Source organism: Megascapheus bottae, chromosome 29, assembly GCF_031878675.1.
Source record: "Megascapheus bottae isolate mThoBot1 chromosome 29, mThoBot2.hap1, whole genome shotgun sequence".
NCBI lineage: Eukaryota > Metazoa > Chordata > Mammalia > Rodentia > Geomyidae > Megascapheus > Megascapheus bottae.
The window spans coordinates 33,448-49,338 of NC_143537.1; the positions used below are offsets into that span (position 1 = coordinate 33,448).

Sequence of the window (15,891 nt, forward strand, 5' to 3'; positions counted from 1 at the left end):
CCCAGCAGAGGGCGCTCTGAGTGAATGCTCACCACCTTCCCCGCCTTCCCGTTGTGCAGTGAGCTATGCTTGCCACCAGAGGGCGCTCTGGGTGAATGCTAACCGCCTTTCACCCCTCCATTGGCCTGTGAGCTCCGCTTGCCACCAGAGGGTGCTGTAGGTGAATCGTCACATCACTGCCCTACACAAATAAAAGGTACAGTGTACTCTGCTTCCCACCAGAGAGCGCTCTGGGCGAATGCTCACCGCCTTTCACCATTCCATGGTGCAATGAGCCTGGCTTGCCACCAGAAGGCATTCGACATGAAGGGTCAATGCCTTCACCCTCCTCCCTTCCGTGATGCAGTGAGCTCCACGACCCACCAGAGGGCGCTCTGGGTGAATGCTCACCGCCTTTCACACTTCTGTGGTGCATTGAGTTGCACCTCCCACCAGAGGGCGCCAAGGGTGAATGCTCACTGCCTCCCTCCCCCCAAGTAGCAGTGAGCTCCACTACCCACCAGAGGGCACTCTGGATGAATGCTCATCACCCTCCATAGTGCAGTGAGCTCCGCTTGCCACTAGAGGGCGCTCTGGGTGAATGCTCACCACCCATCTCCCCTCTGTGGTGCAGTGAGCTCTGCTTGCCATCAGAGGGCGCTCTGGGTGAATGCTCACCACCCGTCTCCCCTCTGTGGTGCAGTGAGCTCTGCTTGCCATCAGAGGGCGCTCTGGGTGAGTGCTCACCGCCTTCCTCCCCCTCCTTGTTGTGCAGTGAGCTCCGCTTGCCACCAGAGGGTGCTCTGTGTGAAGGGTCAATGCCTTCCCCCTCCTCCCATGGTGCAGTGAGCTCCGCTTGCCACCAGAGGGCGCTCTGGGTGAATGCTCACCACTCTCCTCCCATGGTGCAGTGAGCTCCGCTTGCCACCAGAGGGTGCTGTGTGAAGGGTCAATGCCTTCCCCCTCATCCCATGGTGCAGTGAGCTCCGCTTGCCACCAGAGGACACTCTGGGTGAATGCTCACCACCCTCCTACATGGTGCAGTGAGCTCCGCTTGTCATCAAAGGGCGCTCTGCATGAAGGGTCAATGCCTTCCCGCTCCCCAGTGTTACAATGAGCTCCACAACACACCAGAGGGCTCTCTGGGTGGTGTTCACCGCCTTCCTCCCCCTCCCTGTTGTGCAGTGAGCTCCGCTTGCCACCAGAGGGTGCTCTGTGTGAAGGGTCAATGCCTTCCCCCTCCTCCCATGGTGCAGTGAGCTCCGCTTGCCACCAGAGGGTGCTCTGGGTGAAGGGTCAATGCCTTCCCCCTCCTCCCATGGTGCAGTGAGCTCCGCTTGCCACCAGAGGGTGCTCTGGGTGAATGCTCACCACCCTCCTCCCCTCTGTGGTGCAGTGAGCTCCGTTTGCCACCAGAGGGCACTCTGGGCAAATGCTTACGGCCTTTCACCCCTCCGTGGAGCAGTTAGATACCCTTCCCACCAGAGGGCGCTCAGGATGAATCATCACTGCCCTACACAAATCCAAGGTACAGTGTGCTCTGCTTCCCACCAGAGAGTGCTCTGGGTGAATGCTCACTGCCTTTCACCACTCCGTGGTGCAGTGAGCCCCGCTTGCCACCAGAGGGCGCTCACCATGAAGGGTCAATGCCTTCACCCTCCTCCCATGGTGCAATGAGCTCCACCACCCACCAGAGGGCGCTCTGGGTGAATGCTCACCACCCTCCTCCCCTCCGTAGTGCAGTGAGCTCCATTTGCCACAAGAGGGCGCTCTGTGTGAAGGGTCACTGCCTTCCCTCGCCCCCCGTGGTGCAATGATCTCCACGACCCACCACAGGGCTGGCGCTCTGGGTGACTCCTCACAAATCTCCTCCCCTCCGTGGTGCAGTGAGGTCCACTTACCACCAGAGGGCGTGCTGGGCCTGTGCTCACCGTCCTCTCCTCTGTGACTTGACCCTCTCACCCTAACCTAGGTTTGTGGATTTCTGTGACCTTCTCAGCCGAGGCTTTGAATGTATTTTCTGAGTCTATGGACTATCCTAACCCCTAGACCTCTCTACAGCCTCAAGATTTCTACTAAAGAAGGAATCCCAGCTTTTTTCCAATTTCTTTTTTTTTCCAGTCCTGGCTTTGAGCTCAGGGCTTGAGTACTTGGACTTTCTCAAGGCTAGAGCTCTACCACTTGAGCCTAAGCACCCTTCTGGGGTTTTTCTATGTGTGTGGTACTGAGGAACCCATGTCTTTGTGCATGCTAGGCAAGCACTGTACCAGTAGGCCAAACTCCCGGCCCTTCTTTCCAATTTCTATAGCAGAAATCATTTGAATCTTGTGTGCTTTCATTAACCCCAGATTAAGATGTAAATAGACTCTTTTTGAGAGAAACAACTTTATTTGCGTATGGTGCCTATTTCACTACTGAGATGGTTTGAATAAGATATGTCCTCCACAGGCTCCTGTGAAGAATGCTTATTCTCCAGATGGTGGTGGTATTTTCAAGGGTTTTGGAGACCCCAGAATGGGGGCCTAAGCTGAAAGAAATTGTTCACTTGGGTCACACCACTAGGCCTTGCACTCAGGGCTTAGGTGCTGTCCTATAGCTTTTCACTCAAGCCTCACCCACTACCATTTCAACTCCACTTCCAGCTTTTTATTTCTGTTGTCAGCTGAAAGTCTGTCTCGTGGATTTTTCTACCCTATCTGGCTTTGAATTATCTCAGTTTCCTCAGTAGCTGGGATTATAAGCATGAGCCAGATGCCCTGCACAAGCCTTACTGCTCACAAGATTATGCCCAACAACACTGCTGTACAAGAGACCAGGCTCCTGACACATGACCTTGAGAGACAACCCTCCTTCAAATCACATCAGCAATCACTCGTGTTTATAACTTAAGATTTAAAGTATGATGTAATTGTTTAAATTATTTTTTTCTTTATTGTAGAATCTCCTAGAAGACTTAGCAGATCCCAGGACAGAAAAGGAAATGAATGTGTCAGTCTCTGAAAGTCTGCAGTATTTCCATTAGCCTTCACTCTTCGTATAAACCAGAAGATATGCAGTTTCCCGCCTATGATTTATGAGCATAGTAAAATTAAACATATGCGGCGAAAGGACAGCAGGAACGAGGGTCAGCAAGCTTCCAGGCTAGTGGAACAAGTCTTCATCCAATCACCTACCACCCATCTCATCAAGGGAGAGAAAACAGTAACTTAGAAAAGTCACTTCTACGCTCTTGTTAGCACAAATCACAGCCAGCCTGATGCTAGATGGCTCACACCTGAGGATCACAGCCTGGACAGAAAAATGTGTGAGACTCTAATCTGCAATAGTGTACTCAGAAAAAGCCAGAAGTAGCACTGTGGTTCAAGTGGTAGCACTCTAGTCTTGAGTACAAAGAAGCTCAGGGATAGCACCCAGGCCCTGCGCTCAAGACCCATGACCAGCAAATTAAATAAATAAGATAAAATAAGGGGCCTGGAGTGTGGCCTAGTGGCAGAGTGCTTCCCTAGCATGCATAAAGCCCTGGGTTCATTCCTCAGTACCACATACACAGAAAAAGCTGGAAGTGGCGCTGTGGCTCAAGTGGTAGAGCACCAGCCTTGAAAAAGTGCAAGGACAGTGCCCAGGCCCTAAGTCCAAGACCCTAAAGTGGCAAAAATAAACAAATAAATACATAAATCACATAAAATAATAAATCAGGGACAGGCAAATTATGAGAGTGGGAGTATAAGCCAACTCCAACCCTGTTTTTGGAAAACAACTTTTATTGGAACGCAGCCAATTATATTCATTCACTCATTCCTGTACTGCCTATGGCATCCGATGTGTTACAAAGCCAAAGGGAGTAACAGCTACAAAAACTGTGCCCCACAAACTCCGAGGATCTTTCTCTCTAGCCATGGTCATGTAAAGTGTGCTAACCCCTGTTCTAAATCACAGAGGAGTCAATGAGCCAAAATTGGCTAAGAACAGGTACCTAAGAGAAGTGCTCAGGATAAATGAAAGAAAAACAGGAAAAGTGGGTTAGAGGACAGCATCAAACATAAACACAACCTAATCCATTAACTTTGAATTAATCAAGCCTCCTTGTGTGGCTCAGTATGCCCTCCAGTAACACCTCCAGTTCCACTATGGGCACACATAAAACCTCTCCGCCTTAACTTTCTTCAGCTTTTCTCTCTAGTTTCACCTAGAGAGAAAGCATCTAGTTTTGATGCTTACTGAGTGCATGCCGCTAGGCCAGACTGGGAAAGATGAGAAGAGTGGTCCTGTCCCCTGGTCTGCTAGGCACCATGGCTCATACTTGTAATCCTAGTTATTCAGGAAGCTTAGATCTAAGGATTTATGTTCAAATCCAGCAGAGCAGGAAAGTCTTTAATGCCCTTATCTCCAATTACCCACTCAAAAGCAGGACGTGTGGTAGAGCGCTAGCATGAGCAAAAAAGCTCAGGGACAATGCCCAGGACTGGACTTCAAACCTCAGAACCAGCACCAAAAATTCAAAAAAAAAAAAAGAATACATGGTCTAATGCGGGGGGAGTCATATAATAAAAAAAAAATGTGGAAGTAATAAAGGAGGCATGCTCAAGAAGCAATGAAAGCAAGTAAGATTTCCTACCAATCTGCTTGAGTGCAACAGTAAAGGCTTTGCACAGTAGAGAAGGCCATGATTATGAAAGCACAAGGAGGCGTTTGCTCAGAGGTTGAATTAGGATCAGGTAATAAGAGGCCAGAAACCACATGGGCATAGTTACAGAAGATACTTCTACCTGAGCACTACTGAGGCCTTCATTCTCAGAGAAGTATGGTGTATGGGATGAGTGTTGAAAGATGGACAGAATGGTTTAGTAACTAGGGAATGCTCAGAAGAAAGGCAATAATTCATCCATGCAACTTTCATAAAGCTCTGAGAACCCAACACACCCCGTCACACATGTGCTTCTCTTACCAGGGGTAGTGATGACTCCCGTACGTGCACTGGATGTCTTCCCAGGACACCTGGGAGAACACACACAGATGACAGCAGCAGCTAATTGGTAGCCAGGAAGTATTCAGGGAATACAGGGCTCTGTGATCTGCCCATTAGACTCCTATAAAGAAGCCCACTGTGATGACAGCTGGTGACACGATGCCCTGTATAACAATGCCCTCTGTAATGTCCTCACTCATGTTTAAACTTTTACACTATCCCACCAGAGTTTTATCTTGCATCTTTCTAATTTCTGATTTCACAAGTTTCCTACAGAGCATAAAACATTAAGGCACTGGACCCACAGGGCCAGAAACCTAAATACCGAAGCAAACAGACTCTAAGAAAGCAATAAACCAACTGGGCACTGGTGACTCAGGCCTGTAATCCTAGCTACTCAGGAGGCTGTGGTTCAAAGCCAACCCAAGCAGGAAAGTCAGTGGGACTCCAATACACTACTCAGAAGAAGCTGGAAATGGCACTGTGGCTCAAGTGCTCCAGTGCTAACCTTGAACACAAAGAGGTTTAGGGATAGCACCCAGGCCCCAGGACTAGAAAAAAAGCACAGAACTCCCCAGCTCCTACACACAAAATGGGCCATACTGTGTCTTCAACTCTGCTGAGGATTTACTAGTGATGGCTAATTCAGAAAAAGAAAACATGCGGATAAGCCTCACCCAGCCAACATTAGAGTCGCATTCCGTATATAAGCACAGTAGTGACCAAAGTCAGCCATCCCATCATGGGCAATTACAGCAAAGAGTTTATACTGCCCTTCAGGCTGGAAGAAGACAAGGCTCTCAGTGATTTATCCTGCCTTTTCCAGCCCTAGTCTTGAAGGAAGCATATTTTGCCATGCATTTGTTACTGCTCTGTGCTAGGCACTGGTACTTCAAAGGTACTAGAGAAAAGTCCTTGACCTGGAGAATCTCATAGTTACTTAAAAGGAAACATTATAAACCAGAACTATAGTGGCTTGCTTTATTTTGGATACGTGCATACAGTAAGTAGGGATTGGTCAATCTTTGTACCCTGAGGAAAGTGGAAACCCCCCAAGAAAAGAAGGGTGGATAACATTGGCAGACCAGTTATCCAAAGGGAATTTGTTTTGTTTTGTTTTGGGTTTGGTTTTGTTTGGGGAAGGGTTTAGCCTTTGTTTCATCTTGGTTTCTTCTTTTTTTTGCCAGTCCTGGGGTTTGAACTCAGGGCCTGAGCACTGTCCTTGGGTTTTCTCAAGGCTAGAGCTCTACCACTTGAGCCACAGCACCACTTCCAGTCTTTTCTCTGGAGGTAGAACCAAAGAATCAAACCATGGTCTTAGTGCATAATAGACCAGCACTCCACCACTAGACCACACTTCTGGCCCTTTTCTCTCTGCTTTTGTGAGACAAGGTCTTACCATGTAACCCAAGCTGGCCTTGAACCAATGATCCTCTGGCCTGTGTCTCCCCACTGCAAATACTATAGGCAGTGCCACTATGCTTGGTAAAATAAATAAACAAATACTCTGCCTGAAATACACCTTCACTCCTGTGACTCACAACAACCTGAGGACCACCTGTCTTCCTCAGTACACCCCTGGCCTGGCCAGCAAACAGCATCCATTCTCAGATGAGCGCAGTGCTCAGAGGAGGCAGACCTCACAGCCTGAGACGCTGCCCTTCCTCAGCCAGTGTGCAGCCAGCACAGCTGCTCACCTCACCTCACAGTGGAAGCCAGCAAGAGACCCAGTCACTGGCCTTGGCTGGTAAGAACCTGGACCTGGAGAATTCTTGAGTAGATGCTATCTAACAGCTGAGGGGTTACAGCAGCTGAGCCTGAAGGAAGTCCTGTCTGGTGAGATGGATCCAGAAAGGTGGGAATACCTCACCTGCTCTGGGGCCTCACTGGGTCTTGTTGCTCAGTCAGGAGAACATGACTGAGATCCAAGTTCTGAGGAAAATGCAATGAGTGGCAGATTTTCTCAGTCTGTGAATTTCTAATGGAGAATCGCATAAGGTCAAAGTTTGGGGCAAATGCATCATCTTCAAGACCTGTAAAAGCAAAAATCACTGTGAAACGCCAGGGCTGGTGGTTTACCCTTTTCCCCAGGAAAAGGAGTGTAGGAGACACACTGCAGGGCTAAAGGCTCCCATCGGGGACTCTGTTCAGCTCCTCCAAGTCTCAAGTGACACTTGACTGTCACAGCTCTACAGATCTCAGACAAAATCCATGAGTGTCCCAGGGCTGCACACAGGACCTTGAAAACTTAGGAGCAGGCATCTGTTGTAGAGAGCTGGTCTAAAACTAGACACCAAAACCTCACCTGCCACACCCCACACCCCACTACCTGGCCCCACGCTCTCCCTGCCCTTCCGCTCTTGGTGAAGCTACATGGGAAGCCCAGGGATCCTGGCACCAGCCCCACCTGGACCCCACCCACCACGCATCGTGAAGGGCACTGAAGGTGTCTGGGAAGCCTTGGCCAGGAAACCCACAGTGGAACTATTTGAATCTGAGGAGTGAGTACCTAGTTTCCACGTGTCTCCATCCCACAGTTATCACAGAACCACTTACTTTTGTTGGCTAACTCCCTAGGGTGGAAAAAGCAGCGCAGGGCGTCTTCCTGCCCGGTGGAGGGGAACAAGGGACAGGCAATGTCAGCAGACTCTTTCCATCAAGAAAGCAGCCGGCCCCCGAAGGTGAGGGTTCAAGCTTTGCTTCTACTTCCCCCCACCCCACAGTCTTCTAAATAGCCCCCACCTCTACTGCTATATGTGCCAGGATCTTCCATGAATTGGAGGGGGAAAAAACGGGAGGGGCCCAACAGTATAAGAAAAGTAGAAATAGGAGAGAGAACGTTTTCTGATCAATGAAATTGACTCTCTAGAGCTATGCAAGTGAAACAGAATTAGTTTTGATTTCAAGGGGAAATGGTGCAAACAACAGGGCACTGGCAAAATGGAGTGTGCGGATTCACCAGGTCTCACCAGCGTTTTCAGAGGTTTTGAGTCCATGTCACACAGAGGAAGAGGGAGGGTCAGCATACAGCTGGTCCTACTGCTCTCTCCCGTACAGGTGAGGCAAACCAAGGAAACCTTGACCTGCATCGTGTACAGGGCCTGCAGCTTCTCCACCTGGAAGAAGGAGCCAAGGACAGGTTAGGCTGGTGTCCAGAGCTGGACCTGTTAGACTGCCTAGCCCCTCACGCTGGTTGCCCTGCACACAAGGGTGCACTGGGTGGGGGGAAGAACACCGGTTTTCCGAAGTACCCTCACTGCACGTGGCATAAACAATGGTGAGAGACTTCTACGGGTCCTCTGACTCCTCCAGCTTCAGGCGCTCACCAAGTCCACATCAGGTATTTGATCCTTAATTAGGTTCCAGAATGTGAGGTAAAGCTGAGCGGCATCATGCTGGTTAGAAAGAAGTAAGAGCACTGGAGATGTCCCAGGACCAGATGCCCTGGCTGCACCAACACTCAGAGAATACTGCCCATTTGAACCTTCTCTCCTCCTCCATCTCCCCTCCCCTCAGCTGCCCCTCTTCCCTCCTCTCCCTCCTCTCCCTCACTCTCTTCTTCTCCCCTTACTTTTCCTCTACCTCCCACAATTTCTCTCTGGCTTCCACCCTCTTTAGATAAGCAGACAGGAGCCACTGCTTAGAGGAGATCTTACATGGCACAATGTATTTCTGGAGACAGTATGCAAGCTCCATGGGTCGCACTGCTTTCTGCTGGCTGTCCTGCATCTTCTCTAGCAGTAAAAGCAGCTGGAACGGGACGCTTCTCTCTTGCTCTTCTGCTCATTTGGGCACCGCTATCCTGTCAAGTAAGAACAGCCAGGAGCCTATTCCCCCCACCATTCTCCTTGTGAGGTATTACATCACTTGGAAAAATTTCCATCTCCAAGCTATGCCCCTCCCATGAATTACATCTGACAGAGGATGGGGTACCTTAGGTAACTAAGGTTGAGAAGGGCCCCATGAGGGCTGTGTAGAGAACCCCCCAGCTCCATAGTCACATTACAGTGAAGGTTAACATGTGTGCTCAAGGGTAGAACAGAGGGGAGGATAAACTGTGCACTCAAGTGCAAAACTTGACCAGCAGAGTGGGAACAAGCAGAGGGGGGCAGGGACAGTGTGAAGGAGGGCAAGTCCAGGCAAACTGGTTCCTGTGCATGTATGAAAAGAGAGTAAGGCATAAGGGAGGCATAAGAAAAGGAACAAAAGAGGTAAATCTAACCAAAGTATATTATGTAAGGTAATGCCATAATGACACCTTTTTGTACAACGAAAATATACTAATAAAATGGTTGAAATGGCTGGGCACGTGGCTTACGCCTGTGATACTAGCTATTCAGGAGGCTAAGATCTGAGGATCAAGGTTCAAAGCCAGCCCAAGCACAAAAGGACCTGAGACTCAAGGGGGCGGTAATCTTGAGCTGAAGAGCTCTGAGATAACACCCAGGCCGAGTTCAAGCCCTTTGACCCAGGGGGAAAAAAAACGGTTAAAATGAGAAGAAAATAAATTCACTCATTTATTTATTAATATTTGTCTTGAATATCCAGTTCTTTATAATGACTTGGAGTTTTTTTTTCTTTTTCCAGTCCTGGATCTTGAACTCAGGCCTGGGCATTGTCCTTGGGCTTTCTAAAGGCTAGCTCTCTACCACTTGAGCCACAGTACCACTTCCAGCTTTTTCTGTGTATGGAACCCAGGACTTCATGCATGCTAGGCAAGCACTCTACCACTAGGCCATGTGCCCAGCGTGACTTGAACTTTTAAAGGCCTTTCAGAAATTTCCAAAGAAGAATCTTTTCAGAAGATTTTGGGCCGACACATACAGCAAGCAGCAAAAAGTCCAGGCTGAAGCACTCAGGCTGACAAAGCAAAGTTAGGTTCTGGAGAGAAAGGACAACAGAAAAGAATAACAATGTATTTGGGCAGTGGTTCATTTACTTATGGGCATCCCTCACTTCTTTATTAAGTGCAGAAAAGGAGATAGGTCAGGGCCAAAGAGAAAGACTGCTGAAATTTGTCTGTGCATACACACACTGATGCCAATGACTTTCTGCAGTATTGTTCTAGTCCCAACTCCCTTTTTACCAAACCAGTGCTGAAAATTAAAGCTGTAGGTTAAAATCCCCACCCAAGTGTTTCTAAAGTACCAGCGGCTAGGCATAGAAGGTATGTCTGCCTTGGCAGACTGAGGCAGTAGGAAAGGAGAGAAGGGGGAGGGGAAGAGAAAGGAAAGGAGCAAATGTCCAGACCCCAACCCAGGCCACCTGAACATAGATAACTGAAGATGACACCAAGCATTTGTACATTTCTTAAACACTCCTGCCAGGTCCCAGGGGCTCACAGCTGTCATCCCAGCTTCTTGAGAGGCTGAGACCTGAAAATCGTGGTTCACTGTCAATCCCAGGCAGGAAAGTCTGTGAGATTCTTAGCGCCAATGAACTATCAAGAAAGCTAGATAGAGCAGGACCCTTGAGCACAAAAAAAAAACACTCAAGGGAAGCACCAGGCTCTGAGTTCAAGCCCCAAGACAGACAGACAGACAGACAGACACACACACACACACGCACACACACGCACACATGCGCCCTTAAGTGATTCTAATTTGTAGCCCAGAATACACAGGAAAGTATTTCCCTATTCTGGCAATTTATGACAGAAATCTCTAAAAGTCCAGGTCACTATGAAAAAATAAACTAATCCACAATTTTATGACCATGAATAAAAAAGTCTTACCTCTTCAGTATCTTTGTGAAGTCCAGATTCATAATGAATACCTGAATCAGGGCGTGAGGACAACAAGTCTCTCCAATGTTGAGTAAACCAACTGGGCCTGGAAAGGAGCAAGGAAATAATGCCAAAGGAAAGATAAGGCATTCATCAAAAATCAGATGTTTTTCTAGAGTACACTAAAGCCATGTAATGTGAAATTCTCTCTGAGATACAAAGAATTCACTAGGGAACCTTTAAATAATTAGGAGAGAAGATATCAAGCATGAAACTTTGGAATGCTAACTGATGAGGTAAGTTTGAATAGCCTATTAGGAAAAAAACAGATGTCACAAAAAGAGTATTATTAACTGAAAAGAAGTAGTAGTGCAAGCATTGACACAAAGAGAAAATTAAAAAAGCAAATATTATGGTCAAGAGTTTGGCCTAGTGGTAGAGTGCGTGCTTAGCATGCATGATGTCCCGGGTTCAATTCCTCGGTACCACATAGACAAGAAAAGATTGGAAGTGGTGCTGTGGCTCAAGTGGTAGAGCTCTGGCCTTGAGAAAGCCCAAGATCAGTGTCCAGGACCTGAGTTCAAGACCCAGGACTGGCAAAAAAAATGAATGAATGCTTATCTGAGGGATTCGTGGGTCCTTGGGGCTCTGGGACAGGAGAAATGTCAGCCTGTCTGTGTCTAACTCCAGTGGAAGAGTCCCCACCACAGAGATGGGGAGGAAGAACGCCAGGCACAGTGGCTCACACCTGTCATCCTCGCTACTAGGGAGGTTGAGATCTGAAGGTCAAGGTTCAAAGCCAGCCTGGGCACTAAAAACAGTGAGACTCTTATCTCCAATTAACCTCTAGAAAACAGGAAGGGGGCTGTGGCTCAAGGGTAGGGTGGTACCCTTCAGATGAAGAGCTCAGGGACAGTGCCCAGGCCCAGAGTTCAAGCACTGTATCCCACCAAAAAAAAAAGAAAAAAGAAAAGAAAGGAAGGGAGGGAGGGAGAGGAAGGAAAAAACAAACAGGACAGCTCTGAGTGAGGAAGGTTCACCTGCTGCAACATTTCTAGTCAAGTGATGAAAAGCCAAAAACAACCATAGGGGCTATTAGCAAACCTGACACACTAGCAACCAATCTCCCAGCCATAAGCTCAGCTGCTCTCAAAGATGAGCCGTTGAAAAGGGGAAGAACGCAAAAAAAAAAAAGAAAGAAAGAGGAAAAGAAAAAAGGGGAGAATGCAGGTGATCTCAAAATTTCTGTGGAAACGGCTTCGGTGCCTATCAGAGGAAGACATAAAAATGTGAAAAGCTTAATATGTGGCTAGTAGATACAAACAGTACAAGAGTGAAGACTCAATAATTGCAACCCAATGCTGTGGACATGGTATTGGAAATATAAATACAACAACATAGACATAAAAACTATGACTCTATAGACATAATGCTGTATTACATAGATTAATATGTATCTATGATATACAAACCCTTAGCCTAATTTTAATTATATTCTAAAAAGTGTCAGTGATTGTATATAGAGATTCCCTTCTTGAATACTTGTTTGTTAAATACATCATTTGAAATATGATGTAAAAATCAATGTTAATAAATTCTTTAATAAAAAATATAAAATTAAATTTAAAAAATGTGAAAAACAAGAGGAAGTACAGCTCCCAAATCAGATTCCAGCTCCCAAGTCAGCAGGAGCACCTTGCATCTAAAGGGATTTAGATTTGCATCTAAAGGGTATCAGGATGCTTACTATCTGCCACATTCATTGGAAGCAATATCACTGTTTACATCACTCAATCCTTCCAACCTGCTAGGCTAGAAATGGTTAGCTCCATTTCAGATGTAGAAATTGAAGTACAGGAGACAAGGACCTACTAATCACAAGCTCTGAGGCTTCAGAGTACTGTCAGTGAGAAAAATGTTGCTGCACAGTGAGAGAGAAATGAGGCTCTCCTGGCCGTGAGGGTAGTCCCAGGGACTGAGATGTTCTCTTAGCTGCACTCTCTTCTTTCTCTCCATGCTGTTGTCTTCTTCTGTCTCGTTAAGCTCTCCCGGGCAATGCTGAGACTCAGCCAGGATTGACTGGCAATTCTTCCTCTTGCCCATTAGTAATCACCCTAAAATCCCCAGGCCAAGGATGCCTGGATGGTGCTCAAGACGCCACAATTTTACCACCAGCAAGGGTTTCCGTGAGCCAGGGACAGAGGAACTTCTGTGAAAACATATAGCAGAGAGGTAAGGACAACATCTTTCATTCAGTTCTGATTCCAAAGAGTTGGCTCTCAGTGAGGGTGGCCCTGTGAGGAGCTGGAGCACAAAACTCTAAATTTGGAAATACCATCAGGCTGGACACCAGGCCTTGGACCCTCACATTTCCATTTGTTCCTGCTCAGAATGAGCTGCCATTTCCTAACACTGAACCACCTCCCCCACCCATGTATCTCCACTTTCAACATCAGCCATAGGGTCCAGACCAGAGTTGTATCCATGTTCCTCACACTCAAACCCTGCCAATCATAAGGGCTGTCTATCACACCAGACAACTGCTGCTGGCAGACTCCTTGCTCTCCACACCATGGGCTGCCTAGAACACACCTACAGACAACCAAGTCCCAACACAGTTCCTGCCTTTGGAAGACATGGAAAGTCACACAACATCTACATACATGCTACCTATGGTATGAAGTCTTTGGACTGACACATGAAAGCCCTACATGTGGCCTTGACATTGTTACTCAGCAAAGACACAGATCAAGACAATGTAGTAAGGATATACAATGAAATGAATTATTAAGTGATCACAAAAATGAACTCCTGTCATCTGTGGCAATGTAGATAATTCTAGATGACATAATACTAAGTGAAATAAGTCAGGTACAGAAAGACAAATACTCAAAGTATTATTTATATGTAAAAGCTAAAAAGAAAAAACTAATGTCTCTGAAGGACAGAACAGAGGTTACCAGAGACTGGAAAGCATAGGGGGTGAGGAGTGATTAGTGAGGAAAAGGCACTGCTGGGTCCAATAGCTTCTAACATTCTATAGCACAGTAGATGGCATATTTCAAAACAGCTAATGTTTCCAGTGCAGTAGAACAATACTTGAGGTGATAGAAATGCCAGTTACCCTGGCCTGATCATCCACATTGTACAAAATTATTGAAATATTAAACTAGATTCCTTAAAATAAATTATATGCAATTCGTGGGCAAGTGGAATGGCCTGCACCTCCGAGGGGCAACAGAAAGGTTCGGGCTGGCTGCAAAAGACCTCGAGGAAGGCAGGAGATCAAAAGAAGGGAAGTGAAACTGATCTCTCTGCAAGAGGCCCAGAGAGTACAGCTGAAGGATGAGATGTGCACACGACCACCAGAGAAGAGACTGATTTCTCTGTGAGAGGCCCAGAGTACAGCCGAACAATGAGACTGTGTACATATCCACCAGAGAAGAGACTGATCTCTCTGTGACAGGCCCTGAGAATAGAGCTGAAGGATGAGAGTGTGTACACATCCACCAGAGGAGAGACTGATCTCTCTGTGAGAGGCCCTGAGAATACAGCTGAAGGATGAGACTTTGCACACGTCCACCAGAGAAGAGACTGATCTCTCTGTGAGAGGCCCTGAGAATACAGCCGAACGATGAGACTGTGTACACATACACCAGAGAAGAGACTGATCTCTCTGTGACAGGCCCTGCCTGAGAATACAGCAAGGATGAGACTGTGTACACATCCACCAGAGAAGATACTGATCTCTCTGTGACAGGCCCTGAGAATACAGCTGAAGGATGAGACTGTGCACACATCCACCAAAGAGACTGATCTCTCTGTAAGAGGCCCTGAGAATACAGCTGAAGGATGAGACTGTGCACTCGTCCACCAGAGAAGAGACTGATCTCTTTGTAAGAGGCCCTGAGAATACAGCTGAAGGATGAGACTGTGCACACATCCACCAAAGAGACTGATCTCTCTGTAAGAGGCCCTGAGAATACAGCTGAAGGATGAGACTGTGCACTCGTCCACCAGAGAAGAGACTGATCTCTTTGTAAGAGGCCCTGAGAATACAGCTGAAGGATGAGACTGTGCACACATCCACCAAAGAGACTGATCTCTCTGTAAGAGGCCCTGAGAATACAGCTGAAGGATGAGACTGTGCACACGTCCACCAGAGAAGAGACTGATCTCTCTGTGAGAGGCCCACAGAGTATAGCTGAAGGATGCGACTGTGCACACATCCACCAGAGAAGAGGGCGCTGAAGGTGTACATTCAACCCAACTCTAAACACTGGCCCCAAAGTACCGAACAAACTTAGCCCCACCCTTCCTAAATCTTCCATCCTATAAGTGAGGAAAAGAAGCTGGGTCCCAGGGGCTCGCCTGTCATCCTAGCTACTCAGGAGGCTGAGAGCTGAGGGTTACACTTCAAAGCCAGCACAGGCAAGAATGTCAATAAAACCCTTATCACCAATGAACCTCCCAAAAAAAAAACAGAAGTGGAGAGCCTAGTATGATTCCATATACATAGAAAAAAACTGGAAGTGGTGCTGAGACTGACCCAAACCTGACCCTGACCCGAACCCTAACCCCTAAGCCTAACCCTAACCCTACCACTACCCCTAACCCTATCCCTAAAACCCTAACCCTAAAATCCTAACCCCTAACCCTAACCCTTCTAACTCTAACTCTAATCCTTCTAACAGTAACCCTACCCATGAACCCTAACCCTAACCCCAAGCTCTATGCCTAACACCCTAACCCTAACCCTAACCCAGCCCTAAACCCTAACCTCTAAATCCTAACCCTCTAACCCTGAACCCACCCCTAACTCTAACCCTTAACCTTAACCCTGACCCTAACCCCTAACCCTTCCAACCCTAACCCTAACCTCTAACCCTAACCCCTACCTCTAACCCTAACCCCTAACCCTAACCTTAATCCCATAACCCTAAACCCTAAACCACCCTATCCCTAACCCTCTAACCCTACCCCTAACCCCTACCCCTAACCCCTACCCCTTACATGGAATGTAAGCTAACACAGAGAACCTACCCTAACCCTAATGCAAACCTAACCCAAAACAGACCCTAAACCAGAACCTAACCATAACAGGGATCCTAGCATGGAAGGTAACCTTAAGGAGCCTAACACTAATATAGAACCTAACGGTCACATGGAACCTGTCCCAGAACCTAACCCTAACACAATACTTAACCCTAACATGGAACAT

The 15,891-nt window shown here is 47.4% G+C and overlaps 1 long non-coding RNA gene across 4 annotated transcripts; it reads right to left on the reverse strand.

Moving 5' to 3' along the window:
* Positions 1-6,821: 6,821 nt before the first annotated feature.
* Positions 6,822-12,744, reverse strand: LOC150044511 (uncharacterized). 4 transcript variants are annotated; one of them, XR_016533037.1, is made up of 5 exons: positions 12,543-12,744; positions 10,680-10,776; positions 8,602-8,747; positions 7,915-8,340; positions 6,822-6,978 (listed from the first exon to the last, which is right to left on the reverse strand). It is a non-coding gene; the product is annotated as an uncharacterized LOC150044511 (long non-coding RNA). The 4 variants fall into 4 exon arrangements; XR_016533038.1 differs by lacking the exon at positions 12,543-12,744 and having other exon boundaries at positions 7,915-8,061; positions 8,272-8,340; positions 10,680-11,391; XR_016533036.1 differs by lacking the exon at positions 12,543-12,744 and having other exon boundaries at positions 10,680-11,391.
* Positions 12,745-15,891: the final 3,147 nt, after the last annotated feature.